This window comes from Nymphalis io, chromosome 28 (assembly GCF_905147045.1).
Source record: "Nymphalis io chromosome 28, ilAglIoxx1.1, whole genome shotgun sequence".
NCBI classification, from domain to species: domain Eukaryota; kingdom Metazoa; phylum Arthropoda; class Insecta; order Lepidoptera; family Nymphalidae; genus Nymphalis; species Nymphalis io.
In genome coordinates, this window is record NC_065915.1 from 6,697,776 (window position 1) to 6,720,031 (window position 22,256).

General features: G+C 35.2%; 1 long non-coding RNA gene, 3 other non-coding genes and 1 pseudogene across 4 annotated transcripts in view; 1 reads left to right on the top strand and 4 right to left on the bottom strand.

Moving 5' to 3' along the window:
* LOC126779266 (uncharacterized) overlaps nt 1-14,006 on the bottom strand; it is a 156,929-nt gene extending 142,923 nt beyond the window's left edge. Inside the window, exon 1 of the long non-coding RNA XR_007670279.1 lies at nt 13,857-14,006. This is a non-coding gene — a long non-coding RNA (uncharacterized LOC126779266). The remainder of the gene's footprint in view (nt 1-13,856) is intronic.
* LOC126779376 (U1 spliceosomal RNA) lies at nt 8,704-8,849 on the bottom strand (annotated as a pseudogene).
* On the bottom strand, nt 12,915-13,033 carry LOC126779311 (5S ribosomal RNA). Its single transcript, XR_007670287.1, has one exon. It is a non-coding gene; the product is annotated as a 5S ribosomal RNA (ribosomal RNA).
* A 4,899-nt stretch (nt 14,007-18,905) lies between the features above and the next one.
* LOC126779371 (U1 spliceosomal RNA) lies at nt 18,906-19,065 on the top strand. The gene has a single exon (XR_007670345.1). It is a non-coding gene; the product is annotated as a U1 spliceosomal RNA (small nuclear RNA).
* Nucleotides 19,066-19,464: 399 nt separating this feature from the next.
* On the bottom strand, nt 19,465-19,583 carry LOC126779335 (5S ribosomal RNA). The gene has a single exon (XR_007670310.1). It is a non-coding gene; the product is annotated as a 5S ribosomal RNA (ribosomal RNA).
* Nucleotides 19,584-22,256: the final 2,673 nt, after the last annotated feature.

Genomic DNA, 22,256 nt, shown 5'->3' on the forward strand with positions numbered 1-22,256 from the left:
GGCGATGCACACGGGTGTGGCACGAGCCAAGATTGTCTTATCTCAAGATATATCGTTTGAGATTTTTATTATTTAAATATAAAATTATATTCAAAGAACTGGCAATAAACATTCACTCTTTTTGTGGAAAAGAAACACTCGTTTCTTGCGTTATTTAAGTGACCTTCAATATTACATGCGTTCAATATAAAAAAATCGAAATGAATAACATTAATATTATTACCTAGTTTTTTTTTTAAATAACTTTATGTAATTTTTTTTTTTTAAATAAGTTTCAATAAATTTTACGATGACAGGCTTTCTTACAGTTTAACATTGCTTATGATAATTCTTAAGATCTATCTTGGGTCCAATAATCACATGTGTATCCTGTTGAGATGGTCGATTGCGTGCGTGCGACACACGGACATACATTATATATGTAAATTGAAGTTGTGATATTTTATTTTATGTTTCATGCCTACGAAATTTTGTCTCTCAGAGAATGTGTATGTTTACCTTTTTTTTTGTAACGCTGGAAAAATGCATTACGCGTTTCCCCCACGGGAACAGTGGGGGGGTATGTGGGGCTCACCGGTGTCCAAGGCGCCGAGTGCGCACCGAACATACCGGAATACCCACTAAAAAACCAGCGGTACCCTTTCCGTCTTAAAGAGGAACGCCACGGGATCGCTTTCGCATGCTACCGTGGCGCATGTTTACCTGTGTAACCTTTTTGCTGTCCTCTTTTTTTTAATTTATGAAATACGTTGGAGGGTGAGCAAATGACTGTTACTGATACAGAAACAGTCATTTGCTGTTACTGATAATAAGTGATCACCACTAGAGATATTGGCGCTGTAAGAAATATTAATCAATTCCTACCAATGCACCATCAACTTTGGGTACTAAGATGTTATGTCCCTTGTGCCCGTACACTCGCTCACTCACCCTTTAAACCAAAACACAACAATAATAAGTATTGCTGTTTGGCGGTATAATATTTGATGATTGCTACCTAACCAAGTCTACCTTTCTTTATTGGTTTAATCATCATCTAAGCGCCGAATGTTTAATAATAATATACTGGGACATTACTTACACACGGCCATTCGATCCCAAACTAAGCAGAGCTTGTACTATGGAACCCAGACAACCGATATACTATATATACTACTTCTTTCTTTTGTAAATACATACTTATATAAGATAATTACACCCAGACTCAGGACAAATAGACATGTTCATGCACACAAATGTCTGTCCTGGGTGGAAATCGAACACACAACCTTCGTCGTGAAAGGCAAGTAACTACCAATCACTAAAAAATATTACTCATATTATAAATAATACTTTTATATAATAAATAATGATATCTCTTTAAAATAAGGCTGACTGGCCCGTTGGTGCAGTTGGTAGTGTCCCTGTCTTTCGTTCTAAGGTCTGCATGGTTCGATTACCGCGACGAGTTTGGATGTATTATGTATAAAAAATTTGTATTATGCATTAATACAATTATTTAAAATGTTATATGTATGTATATATTTATATCAATCAGCTGTTGCTGTAATACATGACCATGCATATGCAGAATTTCTAAATTCTATATATATATATATATATATGTAGAATTTAGAAATTCTGTCTCATATGAGAGAAAAACCTGCAACCATTCTCCTGAAGAGGGGAGAGGCCATTAGCCCAGTAATGAGACTTTTTTTTTATAAAATAATTAATCAACGATTTCTTCTCGATATTCTTTGGATATATTTTAAGTGTCACACGCAATGATGCTGTCAAACAAGATGTTAATGTAACAAACGAAATTAATTGTTTTGCTGACGTTACTATAATTAACGATGATTGTACATACACGAACACTTATCACAATCACGCACTCATGCTTATTTAACTCTACATATTTTTTTAGATACAATCTCAAATTATATTGATAATAAATAATAAAATAATAGCGAAAATACTTTTAATAACAAACTATTATAAATTAAATTTATTGTCTATGCTTTTGACTATCGGGGACTCCTCTGGATCTAATCCTGGGTGTAAATACGGAACCGAATCAATATGATGTCGTTGATGTGGCACTAGAGTTCAGCTTCCAAGATTTGATCCAAACAAAGGGACAAACATTTTAAATAAAAATTCGTAAAAGGGAAAAGAATTGTATTAATAAAAATTATAACAAAAAAAAAACGACATCATCAGTCACAATAACAATTTTAGATTTTTACATAAGGATGAATTATAATATCAATATGTATTATCTGTTTATCTGTCATGTCGGATGATACACATCGCGGAGCGCGGGAAAATAGAATATATATATATATTCTATTTTCAATATATATATATATATATATATATATATATATATATTGGTATTGGCGCAAAGGAAAGACGGTGTGTGTGCAAAGCGAGCTGATATATAAAATATAATATGTATTATTTAATTTGTAATACCGTTATTGTAAGTACATTACACTCAGTTAAAGATATATTCAAATCGTCGCGTAGTTTATCATAATACAGCGTATACATATACAAACACTGGGTTAAGAAACGATTTAGATTTTAGATTTCTGAACTGAAATTGAATAGATCAAGTTTCCGCCACAATATTACAGTAATATAATAAAGTTACGACATACCTTTATCAGTACAACAGAATTATTAAAATAAGACGCGCGCTAATTTCAAACCGCCATTTTGTTTGTGACAATTATTAATTCTATATTAGCGCGACTTGTGATTTGTTGAATGTGTTTAATTGTTTTGTGTAGATTTTTAAGAGTAATTGAGTTATTAACATCATTTTGTATGATTTGGTGTTCTATTTTTAAAAAGATTCATTTGAGTTTTTTTAAAATCATTTTCACTTTTGATGTTAAATATAAAATACTACCAAATTGAAGAGTTGTCAAGTGCGTTAGAGTAATAATGTAATTATCACCTATAAATGGTGAACTATAATAGGGATGACCGGATTATGGTGAAATAGGCTGATTACCATCCAGAGCAGAGGAATCCAGAATCCCACAAAGATAAAGTTCTTCAAGGATCAACTGGCACGCTATCAGACTAAATGAAAAAGTCATCTGGACTCAATGACGTCAAATGCAAACGAATATTTACATTGCAAATGAATACCATATTTTACCAAGTTTTTTTTTATTTTTGTAACGTAGATTGTGATGCTGGCTGGTAATAAACATGGAGGCATATTAAATTAATATTTAAATAAATTAAAAATGAGTTACAACAACGGAACGGACAATATATTTGTGAATAAACAAATACGAAAAAACATAAATGGTATGCGCCAAGGTACCCACGAGAATTGATGTGAAAATATTAAATGTTACGCTGACGTCATCTGACGCTAGAAATCTTACGCAGTAAGCGTTAGATTTCGTCTGACGCTCGAAGTCTCAGTTACCGTGTACTGAGCGCTAAGAAGTTTACACGTATATATGTGTTTGAATCCATCATTTACTGGTGGTAGGGCTTTGTGCAAGCTCGTCTGGGTAGGTACCACCCACTCATCAGATATTCTACCGCAAAACAGCAATACTTGATATTGTTGTGTTCCGGTTTGAAGGGTGAGTGAGCCAGTGTAATTACAGGCACAAGGGACATAAAATCTTAGTTCCCAAGGTTGGTGGCGCATTGGCTATAAGCGATGGTTGACATTTCTTACAATGCCAATGTCTAAGAGCGTTTGGTGACCACTTACCATCAGGTGGTCCATATGCTCGTCCACCTTCCTATTCTATAAAAAAAAAAAAAAAAAGAAAAAATCATTTCCAATTTTTATTTTCAAGAAACGGTCCGCATTTCTCTTGTCTTAATTATATTATTAGAAAAGGGGCGTAAAGATTACCAAAGCTTACTTAAGCACTCTGCTTTATTATACACTACAAACAGTTCCTAATTAATTTATCTTTATTTATAATGCAACACTATTCCACTTAACTACTGATATCCACTTTAATTTAACTTCCAAAATTCAGATGTCAACTTCACAATAAGCTATACGAGGCATAATCAAAAGCGTTTCTATAAGTAATCAATTTTAAGAACTATACTAAGTATTTTCAAAGTCAAAAATCTTCATTCATTCATTCATTCAATATAGAAGCGTTACACTTACGTCTTGGTTGTCATAAATCTACCACCGGTTCGGAAATAAGCTCCTCAGAAATGAGGAGAACCGGCGAAAAAAACTCAGCGAATTTATTTATTTTACAAGTAATATACAACAATAGCAGAATAATATATATATTTTTTAATTTGAAATAATTATTGTTAGAAGTCACCGTTTGGGCTAAGCATAACGGACCGTAGGGTAATATCGTCTTAAGTAGTCTTTATAGTTTGACATTAATCCTAATGATTTAATACTTTTATAACATATTTTTTATTATTTTTTTTATTTAGCTTTTTATTGGTCTAGGGTAGGCTGTTTCGATAGTTGAGGTTTCAGTAGCATGCGCAAGCGACCCCGTGGCGCTCCTCGTTAAGACGGAACGGGTACTGCTGGTTTTTAATTGTTATTCTGATGTTCGGGGCTCCTACTGTTCCATTGGGGGAAACGCATAATGCGTTTTTCCAGCGTTAAAAAAGGGTGTTTCGATAGTCGTGCCCCATTAAACACGGTAAGTTGTAATTTCCGGTTATTATCACTCCCATTGTTACGAAAAATAAAAATTTATTGATTTCTTTGTTAATCTAAAAGTTACATAGAACTGGTATGTACGTGATATTTTTACAGTTCCCGTTGTGGTTTTTCTTATTTTGAGCATAGTAATATGTCAGTTTTTCTTTATTTATTAATGTAAGACTATTATAACGATCAAAACTACGATAGATTAAAATTTATTATAAAATAGAATTAGACTTATTATTATATTTGGGATATATAATATAATATGGAAATGAAATAATATGACATAAAAACATACGAACGTCCGCCATGACAGACGCCATATTGTTTTTCTTAACTATAATAACAAAAGGTAATATAATATCCTGTTTATGCTCCGAATACTGTACATTGTTAGGTCCTGGCCCTTTCTAAGCTAAGGAGGATGTTTATAATAGTTCATTTTACCTAGACAATAAGTTATTATATAAATTAATCTTTTCAATGCTTTATATGTATGTTGTAAGTGTGCTATTACAAATAACTAAATAAATAAATTAGTCAGTGACGGCAAGTTTTGTTGAAAACTTAGATATTTACATTTTTTCTAACTGGTTTCTATTTCTAAGGTAGTCAACTTAATGCTTATGTGTAAATATTTAAATATACACACAGTCGGAAGGCAGTGAATTGTATTCAATTCTTGGCTTTGGTTTTCAGTAATTATTATTAAAATAAACAAGTGTTTGCTTATAGTTGAAATTGTACAATGATCATTATTGAAAATTATAAGAAAACTTATGAAAATAAATTCATGTTAATTTTTTTTTCTTGATAGTATATCATATATGTCGTTAATAGCTGCCAAACGGAATACTATCGTTTAACAAAGAGGAATAAAAGGCACTATAGGGCTATTATAGGGACAAACTCGAAACTCATCGCAAAAAACGGTCGTGAAATATCAGAAAGTGACATGTGGTATTGAGAATAAAAAAATATATCATTTCAAGAATACACGCATCGAAATACTATATCAACATAAGTCGGTTGTCAACATTTCACGGGTGAGTGAAATGAGTTCTTACAGAAACGCATTACTGCCAATTTTTCTTAGATTGACACCTACTTAGTATTGTTTTGTTGTGCCAAGTATAACATGCACGAGGGATATGACATTTTAGTTCCCAAGGTTGGTGGCGCATTGGCGATGTACGTAATGGTTAATATTTCCCACAGCGCCAATGTTGCGCCGGTGGTGATTATTTCAGATGTCTCATTTGCCGTCCATCACATGGACCATCTAGATAGTTGAAATTGTGGGACATCGTCATTAAATAGCATCGCTGCATGTTAGCTGACGTCCAGAATACTTTGGAAACTGTTAGTGTCTGCTGAGAGCTCAATTCATGTTTTATTTATTTATTTTATAATACCACACTTTCAACATACATATAAAGCATTGAAAAGATTAATTTATAAATCAATAATAGTACATCAAATATGCATATCAATTACAAGTGTACATAGCACTTCCGGATTCATCTAATCAAATTCAAATTAAAAGTAACAAAAAATCATCAGTAATTTAAAAAAAATGACAAAAGTATTAAAAGTATTAATTAAAACTAATAATGCATTTTATAATAATTAATTTACTTATTTCTAAAGATTGAGAGAGAGTCACAAAAAAATGTCAATGTCCGGAATTGATTAAACGATATTGTTATATATTTTACACAGCCGTACTGAGGGAGCTTGTTTACCAATATGAGACTTTACGCTAGGAGTAGGAAATATTTTGTGGGTGTGAGTACTTCTGTGTGCCCTAGACGGAACTCATATCAGTATTCTTTCAATTAATTCTGAGTTGGTTAACTTATCGTTAATAATACTGTGTAGGAATTTAAGTTCTAACAATTCGCGCCTACTTCGAAGAGAAATCATATTAAATGTTGCCAAACGTTCTTTGTATAACTGTCTGTGCGAAAAATCCTTTTCATGAAAAGCAAGATGTTTCGTAAAGGCTTTGACTGCTTGATGATTCGATGGTCCAATAACTTACTACTTTATACGGCGACCGATTTCAATTAACAGTAAAAAACAGTAACAAGCTGTTAATGTCCCACTGCTGGGCTAATGCTTCCTTTCCCTTTTGAGGAGAAGTTTTGGAGCTTATTCCACCACGCTGCTCCAATGCGGGTTGGTAAAATACACATGTGGCAGAATTTCAATGAAATTAGACACATGCAGGTTTCTTCACGATGTTTTCATTCACCGTGCTTCACGAGATAAATTATAAACACAAATTAAGCACATGAAAATTCAGTGGTGCTAGCCTGGGTTTGAAGCCACGATCATCGGTTAAGATTCTTGCGTTCTAACCACTTGGCCATCTCGGCTCTATTAGTGCTATTAACATCTTAATTATCTCGAAATTCAATCACTTTTAACGCTTTACTTCTCGCAAATTTTTATTAAATACGTCAGACAAGTCTCTCTGAAGTACATAAGATGGCTTGATTCTAAGGCTATGGTATCCTCTCCCTTTCTTCGGATTTCACATAGCCCCAAAATATGTCACCTTATGTTCCTCAGTTCTTCTTCGAGCTGTGCCAGGTGTTCGTCGAGCCGTAGCGGGAGTCCGTTATACGTAGCCAGGGTCAGTCGGTGTTGGCGGCCTACCGTAACCCGGTGATTCTTAGCACCCCCTGCCCCACCCTTACCATGACCGCCGCCTTGGCCAGGAACAGCGGGGCGACTGGGAACTAGGGGCCGTTGCGTATAAGTGTGTGCATGCAAAACGTTTTGCCCGTAATCACCAGGCTGGGCAGGCGGGTTGGTGATCGCAGAGCGTAGCTCGTCGTACAGGTGACGCTGCTGCCCGTCACCTGTCTGCAGTATTTAGCTTCGCCTTAATGGAATGGTTATACTGCCATTAGTCGGTCGCCAGAGCCTCGTTTGTTAATCGGCAGGATGCACCACGTGCAGGTGAGGTTGGCTGAGAACAGCTAGAAACAGTTGTGCTCCCTTACATCCCCATGTATATTATATTCTATATCGATATTATCCTCTATCCAAACCGGAAAGCACAAGTATCTCTACATGAAGAGTACGGACTTATTTCCGATCACAGTTCTGATCAATCTGCGTCATTTGTTAAAAAGTTTAAAACAAACGATAATAATAAGCTCACTAATATATTTCGCGTGATTTGTGAAAGAATCCGCAATCATAAGATCGAATTTCGGTAGATTACTTGTTAGTCTACGTGAAAATACTGCTCTAATTTTAGCATCAAATAATATATTAATAATCGTTCTAATATTATTATAAGTGAAAGAACGTATGTGCGGCGTCAAATCATAAAGAGGGATAAAATAAGTACGAAATTATCAACGCGCGTATCGCAAAAGAGTCGCCCGCAATAACGATTGGGCGAAGTGACGTCACAGTCAAACTCGGACGGAGCAGAAATTGTACGAGAGCGTCTAAGTATAAAAAAAAGCTTGAATGATAAAATTATACCAAATAGTAAAAGGTACTACACTTAACATAGTTTATAAGGACGCATTACAATAATTCAGTATATCTATTTATATTTAATTATTAGAATAATAATAATCGCACTGTCATAAATACGAAAGTTTGTGTATGTTGATGTCTTTTTATTCCGTTTAACTTGATTTACAATTATAACGCAGACAAAGTCGCGAGCCAAGCGATAGTTTCTTATAAAAATAAGTACCTACGTTTGAATGATCACGTTTCTAGATTGAATTGACTGTAGAGCTACCACCTATTCGGAATATACCGAATAGAGCCTTAGAGTAAGATCAAAGGAACTGGCTTTCAGTTGTAAATCTATTTTGCTTTTGACTGCCTCGATAGTCTAAATACGACTAGCGTACCTACAACCCTATAAAGCGACCGATTCTTACTGGTGACATTTTAAATCCTAGGAGTGTAGGACTTTAATCGCTCCTAGAGAGTTTGATTATTGGGCGATTATTTTAATACTATTATTATATTTGAATTATATAGAGTTATTTTAAAGGGGGACGGCGCGTACGCACTACCAAAAATTACGCGTCCGAGTTATCCGCATTAGGAATAATCGCAGAGGTCAACCCGGCCGCAGTGCAATGGACCTCGCTCTGGGGGAACCGCCTTCATGATCACGGTGTCCCCTACGCCAGGTAAGTATGCATTGATCCTCGCCGGTCACCCTTATGTATTTCGGACTACGAACTTCGTCAGCGCGATCTAATCTACTACTAGCGACATCTATCGTCTCAATGTCGTAAACGTAACATCGTTCATACAAGTTAAATGCTTACAATTATTAGGATAAGTCTTATAAGCTAACCAGCTATAATTATTAAATTTCAACCTAAAAAACCGCCCACTGTAGAAAATTCAACTGAGTAACGTCATTTTCTCAATTAATATAAGTACTAAAATATTACTGCGATTCCGGTTTATATTTTAAGACTAACAACCCTACGGTAATCTTGCATTAATTTCGTAAAAGGCAAAATATTACCACGTCTCAGTTGCGTGCGTTATTTACGCTGATTACTCGGTAAGTAACTCATACTACTATAAGAATTACACATTTGCAGAACAATAAAAATGTCTGTTTATCTAAAATGTGGTAATTTGATTGAACTTTACTAAGTTCAATCAAATTACGAGTTACTACTCGTTCTCAGAAATTTGCAAAAGAATTGTTGTAACCGAAAAATCCGTCACGTCAGCTGAGAAATCATTATTCAGCGGAACAGTTTTCGTAACTCAGTGGAAACTAAATTCGCGTTTACATTGCTAAAATACTTTAATCCTCAAAATGATATATTTACCCGACTGCCCTGAAGGATGGTAACGTTTTTCGATACATAGGTACATAATATACGTATGTATCTTTGGCATACTCTGTAACCTTAACAGCTAGATAGTTTTTAGTATTTGTTTTTTATTCAATTCAGTCGGATATTTTAGTTTTTTCCTAAAAATAATTTTTGTCTTGTATATTAAGATTTTTATAATCATTTAAAAATGAAAGTAAAGCCGTATTAAATTAATTATTTAATAAAATTAAATTAGAAATTTTATAAATCTAACTAATTTTATAAACTATATAAAATAAAGCCTTAATTAATGTTTATTAAGACACATACTAACATATTATTGTTGTAGATATTGAAATGGCACTTACTGCGAGAGTAAGAAAATAAATGAGCTAACGGAAGATGAAAAAGAAGAGAAGCGAAAAAAGTAAAACAAGTTTTAAATAATCAAAATACTACACTATCTAATAAATCTAAATACGAAAAACGAATAGGAAGAGATTAGTTCGAAACTACGATAATAATGCCCTAATAAAATTCTATTGTTAAAAACAGCACAACAAGCAAGAAAGCAATTGTGTTGTTACAAAATAGTAACATAAAAAATCCAAAGTCTAAAAAACAATATGGATATGAAAATGAAAGCCAGAAAAGTTTTGAAAGTTAGTAAATAGAAATTCACTTAGGTAGCTTAGAATAAAATTCAATGCTTTTATAAAAATGTGTACGACTCTACATTTTCCACCCGTTCCGTTGAGTGACGGTCCACCAAAGAAGACACAATTGGCTGTTAAATATTTCTAAATAATGATAGACAAAGCTCGAAGTATCTTTTACATTTGTTGTTGTGTAATTTTATTAATTTTATCATTCACTTATAATATTATTTGGATCTCAAATTAATGCAAAAAATGATGAAATATAAGTATGTTTTTGTCGTTTTTTTAACTCAGAGGATGTACAATTGTTGATCACATTTTGATAAGTGCTTATAATGAAAAATTAGGAGAAGATTTGTGATTTAAGTACTTTATCTGGTTACATAAATATATGCGTTTTTAATATTATTTTACCCTAAAATCAAGGCAAAATAGCACGTAACTCAGTGGAAGAAAATACCTGTAGAGCTTTGTGCAAGCTCGTCTGGGTAGGTACCACCCAGTCATCAGATATTCTACCGCAAAACAACAGTACTTGGTATTGTTGTGTTCCGGTTTGAAGGGCGAGTGAGCCAGTATAATTACAGGCACAAGGGACATAACATCTTAGTTCCCAAGGTTGGTGGCGCATTGGTGATGTAAGCGATGGTTAACATTTCTTACAATGTCAATGTCTATGGGCGTTGGTGACCATTTACCATCAAGTGGCCCATATGCTCGTCCGCCCTATCGTCATATTCTATAAAAAAAAGACAATTGATGTCCTGACTGATTTCGGTCAAAGCGGCCAACTCCAGAGAGTAGCCAACTTCGTAAGGTATATTATAGTACACAAGTGTGTGCGCAAGCACAGATGCACTTTTTATTACCTCACTCTTATAATCAGATGGGATGGCAATCTGACACGACCGGAAAGAGGCGCGGGAGTGTGTATTTCTAACTTCCATACTCTGGGCCGCTGCAGAGAATCTTCGACAGAAAAACCCAATAAGATTTATTGATGGTTTGAACCAAGGACCTCGGGAACTGCGGAATTATATACAGCCACTAGATCAGAGGCAATCGGAATGATAATAACATAGTCTTAACAATCTTCGACCAAATGTATCAGTTCCTTGTACCGGAATATATTTAAAAAAAGAAAAGTGCGTCATCGCCCTTCATAGAAGAAGAATATCACTTTTGGCGCGAAGTTCTAGTGCTTCGAATATGCAATTACCTGAATTGACATTTTTAGTTATTAATGATTGTTTTGTTTGTTTGTTTGTGTAGTTCTTATTATAAAATTGAATACTTATTAATAAATTATTTTTAAAAAAGTCATTTTCGCTTCTGGTTTGTAAGATCAGAAGTCGGATAGGCCGCGTGTTCTCTTGTGCTCGTTTGCCATCCAATTAGTAAGCTCTTTAGTTCTATTGCATTTTAAATTAATAAGTGTGTTTTGTTTTTATTACTATAAAGTTACCGGTAAATTAAAGACTCGTCTTCGTTCTGCAAGTAGATCTCGTGAATATCACCGTATTGGTTTTGTTGATCGTGATAGATTTCGTAATAAATCATCTCGAGTTGTGTAAAATATTACATTATATTTCAAAAAATATTTAGCAGTAATTCAATTTGTCTGCTTTATTAGAAACTGTTAGTTGCTAATAATTTAATCGATTGAAAGATTGATTGGCAATAAAAAGACGCGGTTGCCTTACTGGAATTATAAAAGGATTAGTTTAAATTAATATCTTAGGAGTCACGGCAAAATTAAAATTCTTGAAAGAAGAAAAAATATGGAGATGGCCAACGTTGCGATGGCGAAATAGCCAGCGCAAATATTTTGTTCCATTCGTATGTATTGCGTTTATCCCATATTCTGCCGCCAAACAGCAATATTTAGTATTGCTGTGTTCCGGCTTAAAGGGCGATGGAGCCAGTGTAACTACAGGCACCACGGACAATTTAGTCCCCAAGGTTGGTGGCGCATTCGCGGTGCAAGGAATGGTTAATACTTTGATAGTGACAATGTATATGGGTGGGTGTGACCATTTACCAATATTATAAAGAAAACAAATAACGGACCACTTTTTCAAAAGTTCTGTCTCATAATGTGGGACGAATGTGCAATGAGCCACTCACACACAAAATCCGTAGACATAACCTAAGAAGACAATAATAAATAAACGCATGAAAAAATTCGCAGGGTGTTGCTTTATTCTTATATGTATAATGACCATCAATAAGTCGCAAGGCCAAACAATGTCCGTTTGTGGCTTAGATTTGGGCACACCATGTTTATCACACGGACAAGTATACGTGGCATGTTCTCGGGTGGGCAAGCCATCGAGCTTATTTATTTGTTGTCTAAAGACGGACTGACAAAAAATATCGTACACTCAATTGCTCTTCGAAATTAATTAACTGCTTTACGATAACATATATTACTTTTTTCACTTTACATTTAACTTTTAATCAAACAATGAATATGTACATTAAATTAATGAAATATATTGAATTGAGAAAATGATTGGTTGGTGTTTTTTTGTTTTTATCGGCGGTTATCGTCTACAGTGCTCCTTTCCTTTTTCTGTCATAGATCCCATCCCCACACACTTACAATAAATTCATTACTTTTTATTTAAAAACTAAAATATTCAGTAAATATAATTTATATGACAGAACAAAGTTTGCCGGGTCATCTAGGATATCGGGTAGCTAGGATATCGCATTTTATAATAACATTAATTTCGTTTTGTTATTGAAAAAATGCAAAAGGGCCAACGACACGCGGTGTTCCCAGGCGGTCACCCATCCAAGTACTGAACGCGCCCGATGTTGCTTAACTTCGGTGATCGGACGAGAACCGGTGTATTCAACATGGTATGGACGTTGGCAACAGCACGATCAAAAAACACAAACATAAAACATTTATTCATTCTATAATTTTTATTGTTATTTGTATTACTATGTCCACTTTGTAATAAACATAAAAACCATATTGCTATAGCTTTGCATTCATTTTTTTCTCCTTTTTAAAACGTTTTGAGCAAACAGTATCTGGTTTGGCTGTTGATCTTGGTTCCTAAATTCCGAAATGGTTATAAAATAAATAAAATTAAAGTGTTTGTCTGCGATTTCAAAATGACTGCCAATTTTACAGTTAATTTAGCTATTTGCGAGTTATCCAAACCAAAAAAAATAATTTTGCCTGTCCATCGATAAGGTTCTCCGGGAAATATTAGTCCATAAATTGTTAAAAATTGTAAATTGAAATAAACTTATTATTATAAGAAGCATTTTTTATAGTTACGAGTTCTTAAATACTTTTCTAAAGCGACCGATCGAAGCGTGACATCACGCCGCCCAACGTCGCTTGCTCGCCATTACAATTTCGCCTAAATTTTCGCGTTATTCTTGATTTTATTTATATTTCGGTTTGTATAAAAATCTTTAATATATTTATTATACAGTACCATAGCATACTAATTCAGCAAATAGAACTCAGGAAAAATAGTACTCCTTAGTAATAAAATTTTTCGTATATATAAGTTTTTACTTTGAGGATCAAACAATTAATTATTTTTTTTTTTTTTTTTTATAGAATAGGAAGGCGGACGAGCATATGGGCCACCTGATGGTAAGTGGTCACCAACGCTCTTAGACATTGGCATTGTAAGAAATGTCAACCATCGCTTACATATCCAATGCGCCACCAACCTTGGGAACTAAGATTTTATGTCCCTTGTGCCTGTAATTACACTGGCTCACTCACCCTTCAAACCGGAACACAACAATATCAAGTATTGCTGTTTTGCGGTAGAATATCTGATGAGTGGGTGGTACCTACCCAGACGAGCTTGCACAAAGCCCTACCACCAGTAAAATTACAGGCTAGTTATTGGTATTCGCTAAATATAAGCATAATTCAGAATGTTCGTAATACGGCCTTGATACGTTGAATACCGATAGTATTGTCATAAGATTTGTATCGAAAAAAATGCATTTCAACGTTAATCGTAAGTTTATTGTTAATCTCGAAGATAATTTGTGAACAACGCCGTATCGCCAATGGTATACGTTGATAAAATCCTTAATGACTGTGACCCATTGAAATTAATTGTTACCATATTACGTTTCTTTGAAAGTCTAATAAGTAGTCTAATATAGTACGTATAATACAAATTAAATCAAATAATTATTTATTCAAATAGGCTTATAAGGGTAATTTTGAATCACCATGTTATTATTATTACAGTGTGGCGAAGGCGACACTTACCAGATCCCTACAACCTATATAACTTATATAAATAAAACATTATATATATAATCATATAATATCTTATATATTTTTCATACATAAAATAATAAATGTAACATAAATACAAATATTACTATAACATATGTACATATAACTATACTATATATACTATAATACTTTATATACTTATATAAATAATATAATAATTTATGTAATGTCGGAAGGCAGTCGCCGCGCCATCGTATAATAGAAATGTCTATTCTTTGATTATATACCGTTACTTTAAACAAAGAAACGTGAACGCATCGGCTCAGCAGTCGGCCGCCTTCCACCAACAGTCGAATCCTAGATCTCGTACTGAACGCACGTCGCTTCTAAGTTCTAATTTGCTACACAATTTTGAACCTTAAGTGTTTGTGATAAGTCATACTTCCTTCTTGCATCTAAACTTATCTTCATACTTCGTTCTTATCATTCTACTCTGTGCTGTGCCTAAGATAGGCACATATGTTATTTATTATTTCTACAAGAAATAAATTAGTAGTGGAAGAAACTGTTTTAATTAAACCTCATCTACAACATCATTCACAACTCCGCTACAACAGTATTGAATTAAATGTAAAGCTAGCACCGGTGATCTTCTAGTATACCTGACCGACGCGCTAGCAATTGAGTCTAAGAGGCCACCTCTTGGACTCAACTACAATAAAGTTAGCAGTTAGTCTGGACGTAGAAAAAGCCTTAGATTGGTCTTCCCAGGAACAATTCAACTGGATAACCAATTTTGCCTGATCGGACCATCAAGGTTGTTGACGGTCCATGCTTAAAATTCGTCAATTCTGGTGTTCCACAAGGCTGGGTGCTATCTCCCATTTGGGTGGATGCTCTCACCACTCGTAACAGAGCTTTTCTGCGGAGGCCGCAAAGAGTCATAGCGGTGAGAGCGATACGTGGGTACCGTACGGTGTCATGGACGGCAGCGACACTTCTCGCGAGCGATCCGCCCTGGGAACTCCAGGCAGAAGTGCACCGGTTCCGGGTGGAAACGAGGTCAAACGGCGTCCGTCCAGGCTCGGCGGAGATTGAGCGAGTCAGGGCCCTAGCCCAGCGAGCCTTGATTCGTAGGTGGGAGGAGGACCTGAGGTCCCCCTCGGCAGGCCTCGTGACAGTGGAGGCGGTCCGCTCCCACTTGAGTCGCTGGGTGGAACGGAGTCACGGCACACTCACATTCAGGCTGACGCAGGTACTTACCGAACACGGTTGTGTCGGTAAGTACCTGCACCGGATAGCGAGGCGGGAGGTGACACCCTCCTGCCATGAGTGTGGTGCGCCTTCGGACACAGCGTGGCACACTCTGATGGAGTGTGCCGCTTGGGGACCTCAGCGCCTGTCCCTGGCGGCCTTAGTCGGTGAAGACCTCTCGCTGCCAAGTGTGATAAACGCAATGCTTGGTAGCGAGAGGTGCTGGTTGGAGACGGTCTCCTTCTGCGAAAATGTCTTGTCGCAGAAGGAGGCAGCGGAGCGGGAACGTGAGGAGAGGGCCTCCGCTGACTCGCTTCGCCGAAGAAGACCGGGGAGAAGGCGTTGGCGCTATGCGCATCTTCTCCTCCCGTCCTAAGTGTTGCCGGGGTTAGGGGGTCTTTGTACCCTGAGAACCCCCTAGGATTTGGAGGCCTTCAGAGTTGGGCCAACCGTCGGGGCGTCACGGTAGTATGCGCAAGCGATCCCGTGACGCCCCTCGAAAAGGCGGTGTGGGTACCGCTGGTTTTTAAGTGGGTATTCCGGCACATACTCGGCGCCGGCGAGTCCCACATAACCCCCCACTTCAAGTGGGGGAAATGCGTAAACGCGTTTTTCCAGCGCAAAAAAAAAAAAAAAGGCTGGGTGCTATCACCTACTCTGCTTCTTCTGTATATTAATGTTGGCAAACGACAGGACTGTAGACGCTTCATACACCGGCCGCGCTAATATTTGTCGAAAACACGTCGATGTATGAAAGTGCAATACTTTCATCACAAGCAAATTGAGGACAATATGCCGTTACTTTATCGTAACTATCCAACCTGAATTGTGTGTGTATAATTCAAATATACGAAATGTATATTATATTCTATATCGATATTATCTTCTATCGAAAGCGAAAAGCACTTGTATCTCTACATGAAGAGTACGCACGGACTTATTGCCGATCACATCTATGATCAATCTGCATTAACAAAATATTAAAATAAACGATACTAATAAGCTAACTAGTATATTTTGCGTGATTTGTGGACTAATCCGCAATCATAAGATCGACTTTCGGTAGATTGTTTGTTAGTCTACGTGAAAATACTGCTCTTATTTTAGCACAAAATAATATATTGATAATCGTTCTAATATTATTATAAGTGAAAGAACGTATGCGGGGCGCCAAATTACAGAGAGGGATAAAATAAATACGAAATTATCAACGCGCGTATCGCAAAAGAGTCGCCCGCAATAACGATTGGGCGAAGTGACGTCACAGTCAAAACTCGGACGGAGCAGAAATTGTACGAGAGCGCCAACATATAAAAAAAAAAGTCTAAATGATATAATTGTAATTTTTTCACACATGTTATTATAATCATTTAAAGATTATTTTCGTACAATTTTTTATTTTTAAATTTACATCTTGTGATATATGTATTATTACCATTAGTTATTCAAAAAATTAAATTGATTATTAAATTTCAACATAAAAAACCGCCCTCTGTGGAAAATTCAACTAAGTTACGTCATTTTCTCGGTTAATATACCAAAATATTACTGCGATTCCGGTTTATATTTTAAAACTAACAACCCTACGGTAATCTTGCATTAGTTTCGTAAAACGCAAAATAGTACCACGTCTCAGTTGCGGCGTTATGGATTTTCACTGATTTACGGTGATTACTCGGTAAGTAACTAATATTACTATAAGAATTATACATTTTCAGAATAATAAAAATGTCGATTTATCTAAAATATAGTAATTTGATTGAACTTGGTAACTCATTCTCAGAAATTTGCAAAAGAATTGTTGTAACCGAAAAATCCGTTACGTCATCTGAGAAATAATTTTTCAGTGGAACAGTTTTCGTAACTCAGTAGAAACTAAATTCGCGTTTACATTGCTAAAATACTTTAATCCTCAAAATGATAAATTTACCCGACTGTCCTGAAGGATGGTAATGTTTTTCGATACATACATAATATACGTATGTATCCTTAGCATACTCTGTAACCTAAACAGCTTGATGGTTTTTAGTATTTGTTTTTTTTCTATTCAGTCGGATATTTTAGTTTTTTCCTAAAAATAGTTTTTATCTTGTATATAAAGATTTTTATAATCATTTAAAATTGAAAAGTGGAGCCGTATTAAATTAGAAATTTTATAAATCAATTTTAACTATATAAAATAAAGCCTTAATTAATGTTTATTAAGACACATACTAACATATTATTGTTGTAGATATTGGAATGGCACTTACTGCGAGAGTAAGAAAATAAATGAGCTAACGGAAGATGAAAAAGAAGAGAAGCGAAAGAAGTGGTGAGAACAGAAACGTAAATAGAAAGTAAAACAAGTTTTAAATAATCAAAATACTACACTATCTACAAAAAAATGAATCTACAAGAAAAAAACGAGAAACAATTAGGAAGAGATTAGTTCGAAACTACAATAATGCCCTAATAAAATTCTGGTGTTAAAAACAGCACTTCAAACAAGCAAGAAAGCAATTGTATTGTTACAAAATAGTAACATAAAAAATCCAGTCTAAAAGAAAATATGGATATAATGAAAGCCAGAGAAGTTTTGGAAAGTTAGTAAATAGAAATTTAGTTATGTAGTATGTAGGTTAGAATAAAATTCAATGCTTTTATAAAAATGTATACGACTCTACATTTTCCACCCGTTCCGTTGAGTGACGGTCCACCAAAGAAAACACAATTGGCTGTTAAATATTTCTAAATAATGATAGACAAAGCTCGAAGTATCTTTTACATTTGTTGTTGTGTAACTTTATTAATTTTATCATTAACTTATAATATTATTTGGATCTCAAATTAATGCCAAAAATGATTAAATATAAGTATGTTTTTGTCGTTTTTTTAACTCAGAGGATGTACAATTGTTGATCACATTTTGATACGTGCTTATAATGAAAAATTAGGAGAAGATTTGTGATTATATATTACTTTATCTGGTTACATAAATATATGCGGTTTTAATATTATTTTACCCTAAAATCAAGGCAAAATAGCACGTAACTCAGTGGAAGAAAATACCAGGGTCGGACGCATTTAATTCGCAATATATGATGAACTACACAGTGTTTTGCGTGATTTATGTGTTTATATGACAATTTAGACATTACTAATTTAATGAATGTTGATATTATTGCATATTTTTAGCAAATATGTTGCTAAAAAAAATACCATTTTTTAAAATCACGCAAACTTTAATAAAAATGCCCATGAAGGCGACCGGTGAGGAGCAAAGCATACCTACCTGGCGTAGGGGATCGTGATCATGATGGCGTTTCCCCCAGAGCGGGGCCTGTTCATTGCACTGCGGACTGATTGACCTCTGCGATTATCCCTAATGCGGATAACTCGGACGCGTAATTTTTGGTAGTGGGGACTGCGTACGCGCCGTCCCCCTTTAAAATAACTCTATATGATTTAAATATATTAATAGCATTAAAATAATCGCCCAATAACCTAACTCTCTAGGAGCGATTAAAGTCCTATGCTCCTAGGATTTAAAATGTCACCAGTAGGAATCGGTCGCTTTATAGAGTTGTAGGTACGCTGGTCATATTTAGACCATCGAGGCAGCCAAAAGTAAAATAGACTTACAGTTACTTTTGCCGTCCAACTTAAAAATAATTCTATATGATTTGAATATAATAATATCTAATGTACTTCTTTGAGTAAAGAATATTTTAATTATGCTTTTTTTTGTTTTAAGCCGAGTATACTATATAAAATATTTTGATAATCAAAATTCAGATATACGCTCAAAATGAAATTTAACATGAGAAAAATGAAATATAAAAAGGCCAACGACACGCGGTGTTCCCAGGCGGTCACCCATCCAAGTACTGAACGCGCCCGATGTTGCTTAACTTCGGTGATCGGACGAGAACCGGTGTATTCAACATGGTATGGACGTTGGCAATATTTCAATCAAAAAACATAAACCAAACATTTATGATATAATTTTTTTATTGTCAACTACGACTTTGTAATAAATATAAAAATCATGTTGTTATAGCTTTATGTAATTAAATATATATAAAATTATTTTGTGACGTCAGTTAGAAATCATTTAAACACACTTTGGTGTTTTTAATATTAGTAGGATAAGGAATAATACCAAATCAAATAGTATGATGATACCTACTCGTAACATAATTGATGGTAGAGCTTTGTGTAAGCTCGTCTGGGAAGGTATCACCCACTCATCAGATATTCTACCGCAAAACAGCAGTACTTGGTATTGTTGTGTTCCGGTTTGAAGGGTGAGTGAGCCAGTGTAATTACAGGCACAAGGGACATAACATCTTAGTTCCCAAGGTTGGTGGCACATTGGCTTCTTAAAATGCCAATGTCTAAGGGCGTTGGTGACCACTTACCATCAGGTGGCCCATATGCTCGTCGGCCTTCCTATTCTAAAAACAAAAACCATAACTCTTATAATCAGATGGGATGGCAATCCGACACGACCGGAAAGAGGGACGGGAGTGTGTATTTCTAACTTCCATACTCCGGGCCGCTGCTGAGAATCTTCAACAGAAAAACCCAATAAGATCTATTGATGGTTTGAACCAAGGACTTCGGGAACTGCGGAATTGTATACTGCCACTAGAACAGAGGCAATAATAATAACATAATCTTAACATTGTACCGGAATTGTATTCCTTGTACCGGAATATATTAAAAAAAAGAAAAGTGCGGCATCGCCCGTCGTAGAAGAAGAATGTCACTTTTGGGTGCTTTGAATATACAATTACCTGAATTGTCATTTTTAGTTATTAATGATTGTTTTGTTTGTTTATTTGTGTAGTTCTTATTATGCAGTTGAATACACTCGTAAATAGTAACATTATAAATTTACGATATATTATTTTTAAAAAAGTCATTTTCACTTGTGGTTTGTAAGATCAGAAGTGGGATAGACCGCGTGTTCGCTTGATGCGCGGGATAGGAAGTCAGTAAATTGAAACCATTTCTTAAGTAACGGTGATCGCAAAGTTTCCGAAAGTTTCGTTAGAATTAGACATATGTTGTTCCGAGTACATAATGGCTCCAATTTTGATTGGTACAGACGTATTAAATCACAAAGGAGTCATTTACATTTACACAGCACCGAAATAAAACCGAATCTAACCTTAACTGTTCTAACCAATCATCGTTCATATAAACGTTCATATAAAGTTCGCGACGTCGTTAATGGTTTCATGAACAAGAGATTTATGTGTCGGTGCTTGTCTGATTATGAGTTATATCTTTGACGTCAAGAAAAATGTGTCGACTATGCTGTCACAGTGAAGGAGCGGTTTCCAATGCCACTAAGACGACCGAATATATAAGTCGTGTGTGGTTAAATAGTTTACGAGCGTCGATATGGCCACTGGCCTTCACCAAATACTACACCATGACAGATGAGACGTGACTTGACAAGACTTGACGTAAAAAAGAGAATTTTAGAGGTTCTTAAAAGGCAGGGTTATAAATAAATTTTAACAAATGTACTTAGGTTGATAAATCAACCATGGTCAGGTCAGGCCGAGGCCAAATAAAGTAGGAGTTCTAAGTAAACTATCAATTAGATGCACTGAAGATGCATATATCAATGTGGACAGACCACAGCTACTCATCTATGTTATTGGTAAATTTGTGTTTGTGTCAGCTTCTCGCCTAAAATTTTACAAGACAAAAAAACAGCCTCACATGGAGTACTGCTCTCATCTCTAGGCGGAAGAAATGTTATCACTCTGCATCTTCTATCGCATCTTTTAAGGGGAATGCTCTGAGGACCTGTATAGATTAATCCCATGCGCTGAATTTCAACACCGGACATCGCGTCTAAATTGTAAATTCCACCCATACCATCTCGATGCGGAACCATTATTTCCCAATAACTTTTTCGAACCGTTATGACATAGAAACCTTCAAGAAAAGAGCCTACTCGTTCCTTAAAGGCCGGCAACGCACCTGCAAGTACTCCGGTGTTGCAGATGTCCTTAGACAGTGGTAATCACTTTCTATCAGGGAAGCCTCCTGCTTGTTTGCTCCCCTTATACATAAAAAAGGTTTCTTACAATAAATGTCAATTTCATTTAAAGTTGGCTCCTCACATCGCTATGTGACCAATGCCATAGTATGTTTGCATCCTTCACATTCGAGATTGTTAATTTTATTTGCACTTTCATCACAAGCAAATTTAGGATAATATGCCGTCGCTCTGTATCGTAACTATCGCGCCCCGAGTTGTGTGTGTAAAATTAAAATATAGGAAACGTATATTATATTATATATCGATATTATCTTCCTTCATATAAAAAAAAGTTTAAATGATATAATTATATTTTTTTCACACATGTTATTATAATCATTTAAAGATTATTTTCCTAATTATTTACTACCTCACCAGGTTGTTCCATTAGTCTACTTCTAAGTTCTCAGTAATATATTTTTTTTTATTTATAGTTTCTTTTTTTACTTTTAGGGTTTAATAAATTTTGCATTAAATTGTTTAGTTGCATCTCTATTAACAGTTTCATTAGGTATGAAGGATTATATATTATTCTATTACTTGCTGCTGCTATACCCATGGACAATTATAT